The following is a 21,555-nucleotide window of genomic DNA, read 5'->3' as shown; positions in this document are numbered from 1 at the left end:
AATAACATCTGCTACACCCGTATCCTTCATAGCAAAGTTGTTTGACAAGAATTTCTTTGTGTTTTCTATTTGTTCCAAATCCGTGCCAAAAATGAGCATGTCATCTACATATAAGCAAATTATGACAACTTTTCTATTTTCAAATTTGCTATATATGCACTTATCAGATTCATTTATTTTATAGCCATTAGCTAAAACAACCTTGTCAAACTTTTGGTGCCATTGTTTTGTTGCTTGTTTAAGCCCATATAAAGATTTAAAAAGCTTACATACCTTATGCTCTTGTCTTGGAACAACAAATCCTTCCGATTGCTCCATGTACACTTCCTCTTCCAATTCACCATTTAAAAATGTAGTTTTAACATCCATTTGGTGAACAATCAAATTATATATAGAGGTAAGTGATATTAAGAGTCTAATTGTAGCAATTCTTGCTACTGGAGCATAGGTATCAAAGTAATCAATACCTTGTCTTTGTGTAAAACCTTTTGCTGCATAAATTATGCACCAATGTAGGAGTATTATCCATGTCACATAAATTTTGATACTGGAGCATAGGTATCAAAGTAATCAATTTCTTTCCACCTAATGTAGGAGTATTATGCATGTCACATAAATCACTATGTATCAAATCAAGAAATTTTGTTTTCCTTTTAACCTTAGGGAAAGGGTTTCTTGTAATTTTAGTCAACATACATGTATTGCATTTTTCAATATTATTATTAAAAACAAGAATTAAATCTAATTTATACATGTCATTCAATTTTCTATAATTCAAATGACCTAATCTATAATGCCACAAACAAAAAGATTCAACCATATAAGCAGAAATAGTATTGTTATTCTTATTAATAATATTGAGTTTGAACATGCTCTCATACATATACCCTTTCCCCACAAAAATTCCTCCATTAGGCAAAATAAACTTATTTGCCTCAAAAACAAGTTTGAAACCAAACTTATTCAACAGACTTCCAGACACTAAATTTTTCCTAACTTCTAGTACATAATATACATCATTTAAGGTTAAAACTTTTCTAGAAGTGAATTGTAGTTCAACAGACCCTTTGCCTTTGATTGCTGCGGTAGAAGAATTTCCCATGTACAAGACATTGTCATTTTCACATTGTGTGAACTTTGTGAACATGCTTTTGTCTTTGCACACATGTTTGGTTGCTTCGGTATCAATCCACCATGTATTATCATCTTGTGCCATATTAATTTGAGATATCATTGCAACGAACTTTTCGTTATTATCAGCCTTAGAAGATGATTTCTTCTTTAAAAATTGACATTCATTCTTGAAATGTCCCGGCTTTCCACAATGATAGCATGAGCCATTTTGTTTCTTTTTGAACTTAGGTGCTCTATCAGTCTGATTGAACTTTCTCTTGAATGGTTTAGTAGTCTGTACTTCCTCCGTAACATGTACTTTGGCATTTTCAGAATTTAGGTTCTGATCTTGTTTTCGATACTCTTCTTCAATACGAAGATGATTTGCCAAAGCCTCAAGAGATATTTCCTCTTTCTTATGTTTTAGACTTCTTTTAAAGTATTTCCAAGATTGAGGAAGTTTGTCTATTATGGAGGATACCACAATCATTTCATCCATTTTCATATCATATTGCTTAAATTGATTCAGCATCTTTTCAATATCACGAAATTGTTCCATAATGTAATCGACCATCAACCATTTGATAATTATTGAAACGACTGACAAGAAATTACTTACTTGTAACATCTTCGGTCATGTATCTTGCCTCCAATTTGTCCCATAATTCTTTAGCGGTGACCTCGTTTTGGTAGGTGTCGAACAAACCATCAGATAAACCATTCAATATATGGCCCATGCACATGTAGTCAGCATTGTCCCATTTTTGTCTTCCTCGGGTTGCAGCAATAGATTCGTTTTCATTCTCTTCAGGTCTTGGAATATCCAAAACATAAGCAATCTTCAAAGTTGATAATAAGAAGTGCATCTTTTTCTACCATCGTTGAAAATTGCCACCATCAAACCGATCAAGTTTAACAAAGTTGGAAGCCAACTCCCTTAGTGTTCCACTTTCATGTGTTGTGGTAGTCATCATGAAATATAACCTTAAAATTGTTAGTTCAAAACTCCGATAAGAAAAATCTCAAACACACGATCGAAACTCGAACAGAAAAAGAAGAAATAGGACAGGCTCCAAGGCGTGTATCAAGCCACTATCTTTAAGGTTATATTCACCCCCACCTATCTTCGGTGTGCAAATGAGTTCCAAGCAAATTAACCTCGAGGATACAATGAAGCCAATGACTATTTATGTTTTGCATCGACGAGAATAGTCCACTATGCAATCGAGCAATGTATAACAAAAACTCAATTTCTACAAAGAATTTCAAGAATCTTTATAGAATAATCTAATAATATTAGAAAATGAATGAAGGAAAGAAATAATATTAGAATTTGTTGATATATTTACAAATGAAATCTCATTCCTATTTACAGAATTTTCATGTCTCTTCATAGAGACATCTTTTAATAGGTGTCTTTATGAATAAATAAATAATAATAATTATTCATTTAATTTTATAACTATTCAAATAATATTTTTGAATAGTTATAATTTTTTTAAAATCAAATGATATAACTTTTGACCAATGACCAAAAGTTTTATCTTTTGATTAATTACACCCATTCATTTATAGTTATTGGGATACTATAAATATTTGAAAATGTTCCAACAGAGAATCACAACAGTTTAAGTAGAAAAGCAAATGAACTAGCAATATAACAAGAAATAACTTATTTAGGTCAAACCCAGAGATAAAAAACGATATGTCTATGTAAGTTGGAAAAATGGGGGTGGCATCAAAACCCAATTTGTTTTTGTAAAATAAAAACTCAAAATTTGACCAAATCTTTCATTTGAATCATTCAAAGGAGAAAATAATTATATGCACATCACCAAAACGAATGGTACCCTTTATGCCCTAGAAAATCTTGACGAGTGACACGTCCTTGTAACATGTAATTGTTTCGAACCTTCTATGAGGATGATTAGGAAATCCAGCTAGAGGAGACAACAAGGACTACTTTTGGCGGTGTATGCTTTTTGCCGATGTCGCTCACTTCCTTTAGACATCCACCATTGTCATTGAATACTACTGCTTCTCAACTATCGCTTATGAACCTGAGCTGAAAACCCATTCAAATGGAGCATCTCGAGGTTATTTAAACCATAGGTTTTCAAGCTGGATCCAGGTCGGGTTGTAACACCCTATACTCGACCCGATCGCTGAGCTCGAGTAACAGGACGCTACACCGCCGTCTCATCAACAACATAACATACATCTCATTAACATGCAATTATCAAAAAAAATTACATTTGATCATTTATAGAGATTCAAAGTCATGAATACCCTAAGCAACATTGAATTGTGCTAAACATACATTAGACGAACTTATAACAATATTTAAACATGCTTTTAAACCACTTAACAAAAATTCCGAGTAAATAGCGTAGGTATCAATACTAATTCAATGGTATTGATATTTCTTTCAAATGGTATCAATACTGCTCGGAAAATCGATACCAAAACAATATTTTGTTTTCTTGCAAAAGTTAAAACCCAGCAGCTATCGATACAAATCCAAAACGTATCGATATTTTTACCCCGGGTATCAATACTCAAGAAATAGTATTGATACCAAATCAAGTTACTAACTTCCTGAACATTCAAAAATCATAGAGGTATCAATTTTAAAACCTGAATATCAATACTCCTACTCTAGACAACAAAAATACAACATATTAAAGCAATGAGTCCAACCTAACTTAAATACATTCAACATACAATTTTTACCACATCAAGCAATTGCCAAAATGACTATAATAACAGTTCAAAATATCAAAAATATGTTCGAGCAAGAATCAATATATCAAGCTTAATATCCATAAATCTTAAGAGCAATAAAGTCATGTAAACATCCAAAACATCATGGCATTGATCAACTAAAAATCTACCACATTGCCTTATTCCCACGGTTCAAAGAATAATAATATCACCTACACAAAAACTAAAGCCTAACTTGGATCACTTCCTTGGTATACCCACACCACTCACATCGCAAACGCTAAAACATCTGCAATGATTTTAAAAAAAGTGAGTGAACTTAATCAAGCTCAGTGAATGTCGAAACAACCGTAATGTATACACAACACCAAAGGTTAACAATAATTCATCAATAATTCATCATATTCTAAACAAGTCACAATAACATATTCACGCTTCATTAAATCATAAAACTAGCATATACTCTCATATATAACTACACTCAACTCATGTTCAAATAATTAATTTTACAATAATTCATCAAGACTAACAATGGATAAATACTTTAATAACTCACAAGTCTAGCTGATATATTCATATGCATTCACAAGTTAAATGAAAATGACCCAAATTACAATTACATACACAATTTACCATAAGAACATACTAACATTTTCATGAAACTTAAATCAACTCATTTAATATATTACTTACATGTTTATGCATTCGTCTCACATCGTAGTATCACAATATATAATATCACATTTAAATGATAATTTGGCACTTGGGGCTATGAAAATAAAAGCCCTATCACTACACATCAAATACACGGATCTCCAATACACTAAATAACTCGTAAAGTCGAACATATCTCAAAAGCGTAGCATTTAGCTAACACTTTCCAACACACCAACATATCCTAGTGAATGGAGCTTGGCTCACATTCCCTTATCTCTTCAAACTGTCCCAAGGCCTCAATGCCCAAATCACAATACAAGAGTGAGTACTCACAACCGTATGGCATGCCAACTATATCTAACAGTTTCAAAAAATCACAAGGCCAAAATATCCAGAATTACACAATTTTAATTATTGATTTAATGCACATCATCTCTATTCAAATTCATCAATTTACATCACAAGCTTATACACATTGCATGCTTATCAAACTCACATTTAATAGCACTTTTAAGTCCCACAATAATACACATTGAGTCATCCCATATTCGACCACATATGTGTATTAATATCAATACATCATATATCACATACAATTGTTCGCACGTATTACCTTTCATAATAATATCACTTTACAATTCAACACATATGTACTTACCTAAATATCGCTCACTTCCATTGTATATTTGCATTATTAGCATATTATCATCCCTATTATTTGGCATGGATATCATGCCCACAACACAACACAATTCACAATAGCCATCACAAATATCTCATGTCACAATATCGCATCATAATACACAATCCACAACTATTCACATAATCACACGTTTTGTCAAAATAAACCAAAAGGAATAGAAAGCTTACACTCGGAACTTAGGATAAGGGTTTAGGCTATTTCTAAGCTCTCAATTAACACTATGAATCGTGTCTACAAGTAGTGATTTCAAACACTCATTGTTCGCGTTTTCGCCTAATCACCGAAAGTTTAAACTAACTTTTCCTTACCTTTATCTTTACCTGCTGAATGTCCTAACAATTTCGAAGCTTCAACAAGGTAAATCACACAACATAATCAACAATCAGCCAAAGACTCACTTCAAATATTTTAAACAAAAGCCTAAGCTAAATTCTCTTATAATCGAAACATTCAACATAGCAAACTTTACACTCAATTATCACGTTATATATTTAATCTTTTTGCCTAAAACTGATTCCATTTATCTAATTTATTCGCCTACAACTGATTTTCAACCTTTAAACTACGAAAATTAATTAAATCCTTAGAATAATTAATAAAACTTTAAATTGAGTTGAGAAACCTTCTAATATCATCAAAACTATTTGAAAAATACTTTGAAACCATGTTTTTACCCAAAAATCTCGAAATCCACCATTAACGACCCAATTTTCAACTTTTATTCAAAACTTATAATTTAATGGCTAAAAAATCAATTTAAAAGACCAAATAACATTAAAAACTAATAAGAAATCAAATTGTTACCTTCAATGGAAGAGAAACGAGCTTTTAGTTGAAAACTCGAAAAACCCACAAGTTTGGGAGATGATAAAATCAAATGTGTTTTGAGTGTTTTTCTTGAAATTCTATGGAGATCTATGGCTTGGTTGATGATAGAAATTAAAAGAATAAAGTTTGTAAAATAAAATTGAGAAGGAGAAGCTTGGGAAGAATAATGAACAGCAACAAAAGTATGGGGAAGAAACTATCGTGGGTTTTATAAAAATGGAAGGGGAAATAGGGTATTTTTAAGAATTTGGTAAAAAAAAATTTTAACTACTCCTAAGTTAAACCCTTATACAAAACAGTGCTTATTTTAACATTGAAAGCCTTTTCAATATTATTTTCAAAAATTGTTTTAATTTTCAAAAAGCCATAGACGAAAACAGTTTCAAGGTACCACAATTCAAAATTTCTAAGCCAAAATTCCTAACTTACCCATAAAACTTATAGGCCAAATTTCAAAGTGTGACACGGGTTATTTTAATTATAATTATAATTATATAACAATTACCTTTTTAAAATATATAATATTTTTTTAGTGAAAAAGATCAATTTAGCTATTTTTAGTATATAAACTTTTTATATATTTTAAATTTTTGGGGAAATTACCAATAAAAGTCCCTTTATTTTCAAAATTACCGAAATAGGTCAGGTCCTAAATTAATTACCGGAATGGGCTAATTTCCCCCATAACGCGTCCACGTCAGCATGTTGTCAGGGGATAAAATAGGAAAACGCTTCCTCAAGGAAACGCTTTGTCCACGTGGACAGAAAACATATCCTTGAGGGCGCGCTTTGTGTCCACGTGGACAAAGCGCTGCCTTGAGGAAGCGTTTTCCCTGTGTCTGCTATAGTACCAATGGCTACTTTTTTTACCGTTGGTAACCTCCCAACGGTCAAAAAAAATTATAAAACCCTCCTTTCATTTTTTCACACTTAAATTCTTTCCATCTTCAATCTTTCAATATTCTCTCAAATTCCTCTTAAAGCTCTCATTAATTTTTTTCAGAAAAGCTCTAATTTTATTTTATTTGAATTTATTTTTTAAATCAAAAAAATTTGATCGTGTTAGCAATGACCGGAGAATTAATTCGTCTCGATGATAAACACATATCTGTCAAAGAAATGAAAATGGTAAGTGTTAAATTTAATTTTTAAATATTATTTAAGATTTTTTTAATATATGTAATTTTTAAATAATTTTTATTTTATTATTTCTTATAAAAGTCTATAGATCGGATATTGTAATCCTATATCCATAATATGCCTGGTCCTCCACCGTTGATAGAGGATTACCTGCGAGAAGCAAATTTTTGGCACATGGCGACGATAGGTCGGGGGTGCAAGTTGAACCCGTAACTCATTAGTGCACTGATAGAGAGGTGGAGACCCGATACGCACACATTTCATCTTCTTTGTGGAGAGCGTACTATCACTTTGGAAGACGTGAACTTACAATTGGGATTGTCGGTGGACGGGTACGCAGTCACCGGGTCCGTTTAATCTGGTGATTGGGGAGTGATATGCTATGAGCTTTTGGGTGCTATTCCGAATAATATTAACGGAGGTCGGATCGAAATTAGCTGGTTACGAGACACATTCCCGGAGCCAGATGATGATTCTACCAAAATAGAAAGAATACGATATGCTCGGACATACATTCTTAAGATAATTGGAGGTTATCTGATGCCAGACTTGTCACGAAACCTTGTAAATCTGAGATGGATGCTGAAACTCGTTGATTTTAGAGCAACTGGTGAATTTAGTTGAGGGTCTACCGTGTTGGCAACATTATGCAGGAGATGTCTTGATGTAATTTGACGAATAAGCGAAAATCGGAGGTTGCCTATCACTACTGCAATCATGGGCACAGTTTCGCTTTCCATTTTTACGTCATCGAGTGGACCACCAATATACATTCTCACTCATAACGAGGTAAATTTTATATTATATTTTACAAATATTACATAGATTTAATATATAATCGTATGCTAAAAATTTATTTAATTAGGTGGAACCATTCGGCAAGTTATGTTAGATTACCTACCTCTTTTGAAGATATACGGCTTCTAAACCAACGGTCGGAAGCACAAGTATTAAATAAAATAGATATACATAATGAGATATTCGATTCGTATTTAGTATTATGTATATAACTAATATTTCCATCATTTTCATATAGTTTCAATAGACACCATACGAGGATCCGGCAATTCGGGCAGTAATTCCAAATGAATACTTCCAAAATCCGAACGCTTAGCTTGTGAATGTCCCATTGGTCAACTTTACAATCGTAAAGATGCACCAGTCAGACAGAGTATTACGACTATTTGAATTCCGACAACCGATTCCCGTGTCACCTGAGGTGTTGGATGATCATCATAGAATCGACTTACGACAATTGTATACAAATTGGCTGAGTGTCCATTAAAATGAAATTGTCGTATCATTTCATTTAATTTCACCTGCTATCACCAAGGTTGATGCCATTTCATTTCTTTCCAACATTACCTACTAAGTGTCCATTAAAATGAAATTGTCATATGCAATTGCCATAAGTCGATTCTGTGATGATTATCTAACACCTCAGGTGCCACGAGAATCGGTTGTTAGAATCTAAATTGCCGTAATACTCTGTCTAACTGGTGCATCACCACGATCGCAAAGTTGACCAATAAAACATTCACAAGCCAAGCGTTCGAATTTTACAAGTATTCATCCTGAATTACTGCCCGAATTGTCGGATCCTCGTATGGTGTCCATTAAAACTATATGAACATGATGAAAATATTAGTTATATACATAATACTAAATACTAAATACAAATCGACTATCTCATTATGTATATCTATTTTAATTAACACTTGTGCTTCCGACCGTTGGTCTAATAGAAGCCGTATATCTTCAAAAGAGATTGGTAATCCAACATAACCTACCGAATGGTTCCACCTAATTAACTAAATTTTTAGCATATAATTAAATTTTAAATCTACGTAATAATTGTAAAATCTAATATAAAATTAACCTCGTTATAAGTGGGAATGTATATAGGTGGTTCACTCAAGAATGTAAAAATGAAAAGTGAAACCGTGCCCATGATTGCAGTAGTGATAGGCAACCTCCAATTGTCGCTTTATTCGGTCTCGTCGTCCCGCAAATCTCCTGGTACAATATTGCCAACAAGGTAGACCCCTAACTAAATTCACCAACTGCTCTAAAATTAACGAGTTTCAATAGTCATCTCAGATGTACAAGGTTTATTGACAAGTCCGGCATCAGATAACCTCCAATTATCTTAAGAATGTATGTCCGAGCATATCGTAGTCTTTCTAGTTCGGTAGAATCATCATCCCGCCCGGAATATGTATCGAACCATTTCATCTCGCTCGACCAATAATATTATTCTAATAGCAACCAAAAGCTCAGAGCATACCGCCCCTAATCACCGATTGAACGAACCAAGGTTCGTGGTACCCGCCCACTCCAGAATCCAGATTGCAAATTCATGTCTTCCAAAGTGATAGTACACTTTTCATATGGAAGATGGAATGTGTGCGTCTCGAGTCTCCACCTCTCTATCAACGCACTAATAAGTTTCAAGTCCAACTTGCACCCCCAGCCTATCGTTGCCACGTGGCAAAGACTCGCTTCCCGCAGGTAATTCTCTATCAACAGTGATAGAAGACCAAACATATTACGAATATAACATTGCAATATCGGATCTATAGGCTTTTATAAGAAATAATAAAATAAAAATTATTTAAAATTGCATAAATGAAAAAACTCTTAAATTATATTTAAAAATTAAATTTAACACTTGCCATTTTCATTTGTTCGACGAATATGTGTTTATCATCGAAACAAATTAATTCTCCGGTCATTGCTACCACGATCAATTTTTTTTAATTTAAAAAAATAAATTCAAAAAAAAATATAATTAGAACTTTTTTGAAAAAAAATTTAAAGAGAGCTTTGAGAGGAATTTAAGAGGAATTTGAAAGAAATTTCAGAAAATATTAAAAGATTGAAAATGGAAAGGATTTAAGTGTGAAAAAAATGAAAAGGGGGTTTTATAGTTTTTTTTACCATTGGGGGTTTCCAAAGGTAAAAAAAAAAAACCGTTGGTATTGTAGCAGACACGGGGAAAACGCTTCCTTAAGGAAGCATTTTCTTGCTTTATCCCCTTATCCCCTGACAACGCACTGACATAGATGCGTTTTTGGGGAAATTGGCCCATTCTAGTAATTAATTTAAGACCTAACCCATTTCGATAATTTTGAAAATAAAGAGGCTTTTATTGGTAATTTCCCCCAAATTTTTAGTTACCTATTTCAAATATATATTATTGCTTATATTGATTATTTTTGTTGAAAATAATTTAAACACAAAATTGTATATACAATGTTCCATATCAAGTCCTTTTTGAAAGATGTTGGATATCGAGTTACTATAATAATTCAAGTGAATTACTTAAGCATGATTATTCCTTTGAATTCTAATTTATCTAAAATAAAATTTTTATTATCTATTAAATTTATCGTTATAACCTTAAATTAAAAAGGTTTCAAAACTAAAAAAAAGCACACATCTGTTTGCTTTTGTAGCAAGTTTTTTTTAGGGTTTCAAAGTGTTTTCACATGGAGAACAGCGGTAGAAATATGGAGAACGACATAGCAAACCTCACGCTAGAAGATGATGAGGATGACATCTTAACGATCAGTAACAACAGAGATGCACCGATAGAGGTTTATGATCTGTGTTTAGTTGGGTGTTTTCTTACTACAAGTGTAATCCACTTCCCAATAATGAAGAGCACAATGGCAAATTTATGGCACGTAGTGAAAGGAGTACAGATTTCAGATCTGGGGAAAACGTTTTTTGTTCAAATTTTTTCATAAGATAGATTTAGAAAGAGTTCAAAATGGATCACCATGGACTTTTAACAACCATCTATTGGTGTTACATCGTATGGTAGCGAGGGAAAACCCACTACAAGTCCCTTTATTATTAGTTTGTTTCTGGGTACAAGTCCACGAGTTACCCCCAAGTTTTTTCTCAGAGCAATTAGCAAGACAATTAGGAGATTTCGTAGGTGCTTTTATGGAATATGATACAAAAAGTCTAGGGCGAGGTTTTATTCGTTACATGAGAACCCGAGCATTGATTGACGTGCGACAACCATTAAAAAGGAAAAAGAAATTGATGTTTGCATCAAGTATTTGCACCTATGTCAATTTTAAGAACGAAGAACTAACATTATTCTATTTCTATTGTTGGTGTTTGGGTCATAGTGATTCATTCTCCCAAATTAAGATGGAGTCTGAAACAAATGTCGCCCACATGGGATGGGATCTATCCATACAAGCCCAATCGAAAAGGGCTCTTACAATGAACAGTTTTTGGTTAAAAGGAGGAGGTAACACGAACGGAGGAATAATGGCAGAATCGATAAACCCAATTTCAAGGATTAATTTGGAAGAAGAATTGAGAGGCGTATTTGGCAAAGTAGACATGGAGCATGACTCGAAGGAACAATATTGGGAGGCTGAGGGAAAAAAGGCCACGTGGGGAAGGTGATCCCCGTAGAGTTTTTGGGCCAGGAAAAGGAAATGGTGAAAGGGTAATCATAAAATCTAACTATTTATCGCAGCTACCAAAAGGCAAGCCGACCGAACACAATGAACCTTCTAAGTTGAAACATTCGTGGGTTGGGGAGCCCACAGGTTATTAGACGACTTCGACACTAGACCTGTCCATGAGCCGGACGGCCCAGCCTGGCCCGCCCGAAATATGGGAGAGTTTGAGTAAAAATATAGGCCCGAAATATGGGCTTGGGCAAAAAAACGAGGCCCGTTTAAAAATAAGGCCGGGCCTCAAGCACCACTTTTTTTGCCCGAACCCGGCCCTGCCAAGCCCAAATATAATAAATATATTTTTTATTTTTATTTTTTAATTTTTAATTTTAAAATACTTCTAAAATTTTTTTATTTTTTTATTTTTAAAATAATTTTTTAATGTTTATTAAAAAATAGGCCGGGCCGGGCCGAGCTCAGACTTATGATATTTTTCCCGAGCCGAGCCTGGGCAAAATTTCAAGCCCATATTTCGGGCCGGGCCAAGCCTGGGCCTAGGAGGCGGGCCAAAAATTTTTTCAAGCCCGTCCCGGCCCATGGACAGGTCTATTTGACACGCACTGAAGACGTTAATAACCAATTGGTTTTCTTTATGGAGACCAAACTAAATGGTAGGAGAATGGAAGCAATAAAGAGAAAATGTGGGTTCATTCTTAGGATTGAGGTAGGGGCTAATGGTTCTCGAGAAAGTTTATACTTGGCATGGAAAGAGGACGCATCTATCACTTTACGTAGTTTCTCAATGAACCATGTTCATGTAGTAATAAAAGGAGATGAGGAGAAAAGGATTGGAGATTTACGAGTTTTTTTTTGGAGCCTCGTTTGTTCAGGATAGAAGCGATTCATGGAGGCTTATGACCCAAACGAATTCGCTTGTAGCAAAAGTTTTAAAAGCTAATTATTACCCTCGTTCAAATTTTTTAAATGTTGTTTTAAGACAGGGGCATCGTATACTTGGCAGAGTATTTGGTCAGCGAAGATGGTGTTAAGCGAGGGGATCGATTGGAGAGTGGGTACAGGGGAGAACATTTCAATTGTTAATCATACATGGATTCCCGATTCAATTAATTATAAGTTAAGCAATGAAATCAGAACTAAGACCTATCTTTTTGTTGTTGACTTAATTAATAGTAAGACTAGAGAATGGAGAAGGGATCAAATTCTGGATACCTTTTCGCGTGCTGATGCAGACAGAATTTTGCGAATACCTTTGGCCAGTACTCCTCATGAGGATATGTTGATATAGAGGGGGGAACCTTCGGGGGATTTCCCTGTGCGGAGCGCCTACAAACTATTACAAAATGGTAATCCTACTCCTACTTTAAACGAATTACAAACCAAAGCTAAAGATTTCTACAAGAAACTTTGGAGTTCAGAACTCCTGGCTAAAACAATTTGGCGAATTTCAAAGAACTATATTCCTATTTTTTCAAATTTGTATTATAAACGACTTGTGTCAAATCTATTATGTCCAAGATGCAGTATTGATGTCGAGAATGTTGACCAGTCTTTCGTGGCTGCCCTGCTTCAAAAGAGGTATGGGGGTTACTGGGTTTTCATGATATCATATTAGCGACAGACCAGGAATTTTTTGAATGGCTTACCCGGGCTTTCAACGGCTGTTCCGCTCCTAGAAGACGAGTTCTCTGTGTGGCACTGTGGAGACTGTGGATAGAAAGAAATAAAAAGTTGCACGGAAGAGTCGGTACACCAGAGAGACTATCAACTCTATTTCTTGCTACATTAAAGAACTAGAGATTGGGGAAGAAAGGGTAGTCACTAACAGAAGAGGAGTAAGGAGATGGGTACCGCCAAGCGAAGGAAGAATCAAAATCAATTTTGACGCGGCCTTTGATGAGGGGAATTCCAGATCGGAAACGGGAATTGTTGCTAAAAGCAATCAAGGAAAAGTCTTATTTTCACGGACGATCCTGCATGCTGAGGTGGGTACCGCGTTTGCAGCAGAAGCACTCGCGTGTTTATGGGCAATAAAAACAAATTCAGAAATGGGTTTTTCAGAAATAATCATAGTGGGAGACTCCCTTTCAATAGTAAAGAAATGCAACACCAACATACATGACAGATCTGAAATAAGCGCTTATATACGCAACATTAAACAGGAGATGAACAGGTTTTCTTTCACTCGAATCCAACATATCAATCGCTCGGAAAATCAATTAGCCCATCTTTTAGCAAAGGAATGTTTGAGTTCTGGAGAAGCTTCTTACCTGGAAGACGATGTTCCGAGCCACGCAAGACAGACGATGGAAAACGAATGGGCGTGAGAGCCGGACTAAGAAAATCAGAGAGAAATTTGAAGTCCTGGAAAAGAAGAAAGATGTTTTCACTTTCTTTATTGCATTTTGATTTCTCTGCATAATGGGGGCTTTGAAAAAGTTTTGTCTTAAATTATTATTTAAAATTAAATTTTGAATTAAATTTTTTCTTTGATATTTTTGTGTTAAATTTTAGTTAGTTATATTTTATGAAATTTTTAGTTAGTTATTAAATTTGATTAACACTATATTTGGATTGATAATTGTAAAGGAAAAGAAAGTAAAATAAAAAAAGTTAAAGAAAGGAAATTATTACATATTAATTTGGAAAGCAAAGTAAATTTAAGTATTTTTGTTTGGTTAAACGCTGAAAAGGAAAGGAAATAATTAAATATAGTGATCTTTTATAATCATAACCTTTTTCTATTTTGTGAAAGGTAATGTGTTGAATGATTAAAATTTAAATAAATTATTTGTAAATATTGATTGAAAGGTCAAATTAATTACAAATCAATTAATTAAAAATAATTTAAAAAATAGAAAGTTAAACCACACAAAGCGTTGTGATATCCCTAGCTTATTTAATTTTATTTTGTCAATTTTGAAGACCAATAAGTGGATATTTAAATATTTCTCTTCATATTAAAATTTTTAAACTAACCTAAAAACTTATACAGTATTCAATTAAATCCTTAATCCCAAATTTTTTTTTAAAAAAAATCACTTTGGACCCCAAAATTTGAAGCAAGAAATTTATATTGGCTCTCAATTATCCTTCTACAAAATTCCATTTTAACGTCCAAAAATTCCTTAAAAATTGCATTCGGACCTCATAAGTGAGTCAAAATTTTAATTTAGCCCCTACTTATAAATCTGAAATTTTTGGCCTTAAATTCAAAAATTAACTCAAAAACTAAATTAAGATTTAATTTGATTTCCAAATTTAAAATTAAATAAGATTAATTTACCACATAAATTCACATAAACACTTTATTCAAAGGTCAATTAATCAAAACCAAAAGCTTGGATAAAATTAGGTGTTTGTACATGGCTATGGGTCATTTGGTGAGGATAAATGATTTAATAATTACTTGTATAAGTAATGATTATTTTCATTATAGTAGATATAATAGTGTCCATGACATAAAAGTGATCAAATGATATCGTTAAATTTAACTTTAAGGAATTGTAAATACATTATGAAAGTAACACATATTGAAAGTTAAGAAGATAAGTAAATTTCAGTATACAGTAATGATACTTTTACTTTTAGTGATTTAACTTCATGAGTAAATAACTTTTAATTAATAAATAAAAAGTTAGAAGTTAATCACAAATTATTTTAACTTTTATTATATATTTCCAATCAACTACTATGCTAATTTATTATAACTATGAATTAATTGCATGTAACAACTTAGAACTAGTAAACAAATCATAAAGAGAAATTCATCGCATAAATTACTATATGCTAATTGCATTTTTCAATAAAGGACTTGAAATTAATTTATTTCTTTTAAATTATTATTTAAATAGATGAATAAATTAAATAATTGATCTTAGTTATAGTTAAATCTTATTCAGGGAATTAAATGAGTTTACATATAATTTTAATATAATAAAGTCATTATGATTTTAATAAAATTAAAATTAAATTGTGTCTCTCTAAACAATAAATCAAGCCTTCTTTTCCTCCAACTATTATTGTTTTAAATTACTGACATGGATGCCACATGTATTAATTGTTAATCTAGTAATGTCATATCAATAATTTAAAAAAATATTAAAAATATTAAAAGGTACTTTTAAAGTAAAAATATTAAATAAAAAAATTCTCAACCTTCTCAACTATTCTTCTAGGGATTCTCCTGGTTATCAAACACCACCTTCAAAAAAAGTTGAGCTTTAGTTTTCTTTTTTTTTTATTTTTCATCAAATCCAAAAACCAGAATTAATAGTTGAAAACCCGAACCTACCTTTCTCCAAACCAAATTGAACATTCTAACAATGAGGGTTTTCTAATCTTCTAATCATTTAAGCTCGGAGTCTTCATTGAATTCCTCTGCAACAAAATAACTAGAAAAAAAACCATGGATTTTTTCCCTATTCACCATGAATTGCAGTGAAAAAACACTGGAAACATTAACCCTCAAGCCTCTGTATCAAATGGAGAAACAAAATTTAATCAAAATTGCTACGGAATCATGTATAATTAATATCATTATGCCTTCTTATAGTGTCTAAAAATAGTGTGAAATAAATCAAATCATGTACAAATTTAATCAAAACTAGAAGGAAAGCATCGAAAAAAGAAGGGAACTTATCTTGGGTCAGTGGCATTTTACGAAGCTCTGACCTTCAGTTTGCAAATCCCAACAGTAAAGAAATAGCCACTGTCGAAAAGAGTAACATATCTCAAAATCGAGTCGATCTAACTGAGAGAGATCCGGGTTTAACAAGCTCGAAAGTCTCTTAGGATGTTTGGAAATTTCTAGTGATTTTCTAAGAAAAGCATTTTGATGCGAGCTGAATTTTTAGTGGCAAAAGAGTAATTTCTATGAACTTAAATGAAACGGGGCGTTTTCACCAAATAAGTTTGTTATTTTTGTTACCGCTGTCACAACTTCCCTTTTTGTCATTTTTCTTTATTTTCTCTATAAACCAGGTTATATGACTATAATACAGGGAATGAAATATGCAGTAGAAAACAACTCTTGGGTCTTTTCTTTCTTATTCTTTATCTTTTTCCATTCTATTGTTCTTTTCCTATTTTCTAGGTCGATTCTTATCAAGGTATCAGAGCTTCAGCGATTCTTCATGGATGGGGACGGTGTGACCACGCGTGGGCAGAAGGATACCTCGATTCTACAGCAAGAACTTTTGAAGGTCCAAGGGGAACTGTCTTAGCTAGATGCTAAATGAGACTTTAAGTTAGAAAGCAGGCTTCAAAACTTCAGGGAGGATTTAAGGGGAGAAATGCATTCACTCTTTGAACAATATTTGAGGTCCTCCTCATCGAATACAGCAGCAACAAATCAAGCAAAAAGAAAGGGCGTGTTGGGAGAACCTCTAGGATTTCCCCCCAAGGAATCGATGGCACCCAACCAACCCTCATTGGTTCTAGCATCAATTCAGCTGACTAGAGCAAGATTCGTTACTGAGTGATTTTCCAGATTGGAATGTCCTCATTTCAATGGATCTAATTTTAGAAGATGGTGGTCGAAACTCGAACAATATTTTGCATCAGAGTTAGTTCCCGCCTGTGATAAGGTTCGAATTGTTATCACATTTAGAGAAAGGAAGGGAGGGGTTTTGGGGCTCTACTTTAGGTGGTTTTAGACGGTGTTTCGTCATCGGAGTGAAGCGGTGACGACACAGCAAGAAGCTAGAGCTAGAGCTGAAGGAAAAAAAGGAGGAAAGAGAGATAAAAAAAAAAAAGAGAGAAAGAAGTGAAGAGTGCACATTTTGTAGAGAAAAGGATAGGAAACGGCACCGGAGAAGTGATGGCGGTGAAACAGGGGGCTATGGGTTTTTGTGGAAAAAAAGACGAAGACGAAGAAGAGGAGGAGAAAATTAGATAGAAAAGAAAGAAAGAAAAATAAGGAAAGATAAAGAGAGAAAAGCAATATATATATATACATATTTTTTTAAAACATAAAAAACACATGATTTTATTGTATCAAGAAATATCCATGCAGATGCCAAGCCAAATTTTAACGGCTTCGTTAGTATTTCCATCGAAAATAGACTAATTTGACGAATAAAGAAGCAGAAAAAATTAAAGAGCTGATTTGATGTTTTAAAGAAATGCTAAGGGTCAAAAATGTTATTATGCCATTTTAGTTTGGGGTTCTTAATTAATTAATTAATTAGGCTTGTATTTGATTCAAATCAAGCAAGATAAACTCGAAAATTTGGGCCAAAAAATCTTTGGTCACCATAGCCCAACTCGGCATGGGGAAGGACAACTAAGTTGCTAATTACCCTCAATTGAGTTATTTATCACCATTAGTTAAGAATATCCTCTCAGTCACATATTCACTAAGGATTACCACCTAAGTCACCCTTTGAGTCTCTTCCTAGATATATAGATACTCTCTTGATATCACCACTTGGCACAAGTTATACTCGATAGGATACCCTCTCAATCTCACCTATCTCGATATTCTATTAGGGACGCCACTCCCTAATATACTAAGAATTATTGAATAAACACTCAATTGTAGATAAATAATTACTTAATTAATAAATCATATCCACAACCGAAACATGCCAAATATGAAATAAGCACAACATTTATTCTAATATTTGTACAAATGTTAATTGTCCAGAGAAACAAAATATAAATAAAAGAATAAAATATAAATGAAGAAATTGCTCGTTGATAATTAATTGAGGCACGGTGCCAAAGCAATCCCCGCTCGCAATCTTCTTCACATCGGAATAGGAAAAATCTCGACTAAGTGAACATAAATAAATTACAAAGAAAAGCAAATAAATCTATTTAATTGTCTAGCTATCAACAACTTCCTCCATGATGAGATTATAATAGTGTATATATAGGCAAAACTTAAGGAAACATTAAGGTAATTTATTCCTAAAATACCCCTGATTTAATAACCAAATTACCGCTTTAAAATTCTGATCACGTGACCACTCAGCAATTTTTCACAATGATGCCACAACATCGTGACATCAACCCTGTTTTCAGCCTTTGATGCTTTGAAGTTTAGTGTCGTGACGCCAAATGTTGATGTCGTGACACGGCCATCGTTCCTTACATACTTAAGCCCAAATTGATGCCCTACACACTTAAATACCCATTAGTCATTCCTGAGGCCCGATTTGGCCCTACAGGTCATCAAAACACTAAAAACTATGTAAAAATACTTATTTTACCGAAATTAAACCTAAGCAAATAAAAACCGAAACCGAAATAAAAACATATAAAAACACAAGAAAATAAGCTCGTTAAGTGTCAGAAAGACCTTAATTTGCTAGAACGAATTGTGGCAGATCAAGGTTGTTGCAGATAAATGTTAGTTTTGTTTGATTGAATGAATGTCAGTAGAGTTTCGAACAGTGAAATGTAACAGCCCAATTTTGACCCTAATCAGACAAAGTGGTTTCAGGACCACAAATCCGAGTCAGAAAAATATTTTAATATTATTTTTAGTATTTGCAGTATGTGAATTAATATGTGTGAAAATTTCGTATGAAAATTTGATCGTTTGAGTGCTTAATTTGATAAAATGACTTAATCGCGTAAAATAAAAATTTAAGGGTCAAATCTAAAAGTACTCAATTGTTGTTGTCTTTTAAAAATGGGGGTCTTAAATGGAAATTAGGCATTTAAATGATAGTGGGTGACTATGGACAACTTTATCCTTATGTTATATGAAATATAAATTATTTAATAAAGGTTAATAAGGTCAATAAATAAAATACTAATATATGTTAATTAAAAACAAAGTAAAAATTCAATTGTTATCATCCATGTTTAGCCGAAACTAGAGAAAAGAAAGAAGAGAAAAACACAAGCATAGATTCGGCCATATTCAAGCTTGATTTAAGGTTCGTTTTAACTCGGTTTTTGATAATTTTTACGTTTTTGAGATCGTTACTTTGAATACTTCAAAACCCATGTCTTAATTTTGTGAATTGTTGATGATTTTGAAATGTGTCATTGATGAATGCTTGAACTTTGTGATAGTTCATGATGAAAAATTAAAGATATGTGAAAGATTAACATGTTTTGTCTTTGAATTTTTGGTGAAATTGAGTAATTAGGGCTAAATTGTGAAATTAAATTTTTGAGGGACTAACATGTGAAATAAATGAAATGTGTGGACTTGTATGAGCACTAGGCACATTCGACCCTTGTATAGTGTGGACAAATTTTGTGTATTTTGTGTTTTATGCAATAGGGACTAAATTGCAAAAAGTGTAAATGTCAAGGGCAAAATGGTAATTTTCCCATTTATGTGTTTTTTGGACTAAATTGAATGTAATAAAATTTAAACTAGCTCATTTTGAACATATTTAGATCAAGAACCAAATAAATCGGAGTTGGATCGGAGAAAAGCTAAAGTCGTCGACTAATTGTCCGGTTTCGATTTTACACTGTCCGAGGTAAGTCTACTAGCTATTTAATGTTATTAAATCAGTATATATGTATGTATATCTATTGTATTTTTGTTGAGTTAAAATTAAAAGTATATAAATTGAATTGGAAGTATGAAATTATGAATGTATATGTGTTAGATTCGAATGACCATGAATATGCAAATATACATATATATGTCCTTGTAATGAATTTAGATATGAACTTATATATATGTATTATATTCGAATAAGCATGTATATACATGTAAATTTTATTGTATTGAATTTAGGTATGAAATTACATAGGTATGTGACATATTCGAATATATGTATGTATATGTGTGAATAAGTTTTGAATTTAGTTAATCTTGAATGTTATATATGCTTACAAGAGGTTCAAATAGGTATGTATATATGAGTATAAATTCTTGAATTTTATTAAAAGTATGGATGTTACATATATATATGTATAATATATTTGTATATGTTTGGATCGAATAAGCATGTATACATATGTATAATTGTTTTTGAGTATAAGTATGAAATTATATATGTATATGTTAAATTGAATATGTATGTGTATACAAGTATAAGTACTTGTTTCAAATATAAGTATAAATTATATACATGTTAGATTCAATATGTATATATGTACATGTATAAGTTCTTGTATTGAAATGGGGTATGAACTTATATAGGTATATGCGAGATTCGAATGTTAAATGTACATAGTATGTTATAAGTTAAATAGTATGATAATAGTAGTAGTATCTAAAGTATGAAGTTATATATAAATGTGTTCGGTTGAATCATTGAGATATTAAGTTGGATTTGGTAATTGAACTTTATATATCCATGTGGTTCAAGAATATAAGTTATAAATTTTGGGTTGAATTTTTATGTATGGATTTTATATACATATATAGTTTGAATATGAGTTACAACTTATGTGAAATGAGATTTTAGGCTCAGTGCCTAGAAGGTTTATCGCCAGTGAGATAATTCAGACTTTATGTCTAGCAGGCTTGATGCATGTGAAACATTTCGGACTATAAGTCTAGTAGGCTAAAAGTCGGTGTACTGAATCGGGTTTTAAAACCTAGCAGGCTAAGTGCCGGTGAATCTGTTTATATTATGTGTTTAAATATATTGGATATGTACGTGATTTACGTCATATGTATTTGAAGAACATGTATATACATTCGGTCATTGAATTTGATGAGCATATAAATATTCGTTAATATGTATTTGAAGAGTATATAGATATGCTCAGTTTATTGCACTTGTTAAATATATATACATTTGGTTATATGCATGTGGTAAATATATATATATATATATGCATTTGGTATATGCTTTTAATGAATATCTATATATATTCGGTGATATGCATTTTGGTAAGTGTAAATATATCCGATTATATTTATTTGATGTATATGTATATACATTCGGTTATGATAATTTGTTAAGTATATATATTCATTCGGTTATTCATAATTGAAGTGTATATGCATTCGGTTTT

General features: G+C 32.5%; 1 long non-coding RNA gene across 6 annotated transcripts; it reads right to left on the bottom strand.

Moving 5' to 3' along the window:
- Window positions 1–3,843: 3,843 nt before the first annotated feature.
- Window positions 3,844–17,491, bottom strand: LOC128043100 (uncharacterized). Of its 6 annotated transcripts, none has more exons than XR_008198810.1 (6): window positions 15,905–17,483; window positions 15,769–15,814; window positions 13,437–13,974; window positions 13,257–13,317; window positions 12,823–13,174; window positions 3,844–4,126 (listed from the first exon to the last, which is right to left on the bottom strand). It is a non-coding gene; the product is annotated as an uncharacterized LOC128043100 (long non-coding RNA). The 6 variants fall into 6 exon arrangements; XR_008198808.1 differs by lacking the exon at window positions 3,844–4,126 and adding an exon at window positions 9,513–9,684 and having other exon boundaries at window positions 15,905–17,482; XR_008198811.1 differs by lacking the exon at window positions 3,844–4,126 and having other exon boundaries at window positions 12,681–13,174; window positions 13,437–13,622; window positions 13,881–13,974; window positions 15,905–17,491.
- Between the last annotated feature and the right edge of the window lie 4,064 nt (window positions 17,492–21,555).

This window comes from Gossypium raimondii, chromosome 8 (assembly GCF_025698545.1).
Source record: "Gossypium raimondii isolate GPD5lz chromosome 8, ASM2569854v1, whole genome shotgun sequence".
NCBI lineage: Eukaryota > Viridiplantae > Streptophyta > Magnoliopsida > Malvales > Malvaceae > Gossypium > Gossypium raimondii.
The sequence above is the reverse complement of the archived record's forward strand: the minus strand, read 5'-3'. Positions and strand labels throughout refer to the sequence as shown.